Source organism: Populus euphratica, unplaced genomic scaffold, assembly GCF_000495115.2.
Source record: "Populus euphratica unplaced genomic scaffold, PopEup_1.0 scaffold5248.1, whole genome shotgun sequence".
Classification (NCBI taxonomy): Eukaryota; Viridiplantae; Streptophyta; class Magnoliopsida; order Malpighiales; family Salicaceae; genus Populus; species Populus euphratica.
The window spans coordinates 1-765 of record NW_011505041.1 but is presented as its reverse complement, the minus strand read 5'-3'; positions in this window follow the sequence as shown (position 1 = coordinate 765).

Sequence of the window (765 nt, the reverse complement as noted above, 5' to 3'; positions counted from 1 at the left end):
AAATTCACATCTCTATCAGAGGGAGTGCGGCATCTGACGGCACTTGAGGATTTGGTGCTTTATGGATGTCCAGAGCTGAATTCATTGCCAGAGAGTATCCAACATCTCACTTCTCTCCAATCGCTAATAATCGAAGAATGTCCAAATTTGGAGAAAAGGTGTGAGAAAGATTTAGGAGAGGACTGGCCTAAGATAGCTCACATCCCCAAGATTACAGTCATTTAAGGTTGATATGCAAATTAAATTTGTAATGAGAATAAAATATATATTTTCGTAGTGTTAATTTGTTGTAATTGTTTAAATAATTTTCTCAAATTGATATAAAGGTGTAAAAATGATTGGTTCATTAATCGAAACATGTTTTACTAGTGCGGTAATAAGTATTTTTTTGGTTACTCCAGAAAAAAAAAAACCTGTATAAGAAAATCTCATAAACATCCTTTTAGCCTTTATTTATGAAGATGTAATTAATTGAAACTAATAATATTTTGTCATTCAAGATCGCCGTGAACAAATAAGGGTTTATCAGCAAAACAAAAAAAAAAACTCAACAGATTTCAAATTCAAAATAATATGAGAATCCAATAAACAAAATCCCTTAACTTAAATAAAGGGCACATCACATCAAATCAATAATTGAAAAAAAAACATAAAATCAATCAAAAAAAACAATAACTAAAACTTAATACATGAAAATAAAAATCCAGATCTTATATTTGATTTATCTACATTTTTTATTTTTAATAAATTATTTTTGATATTAGC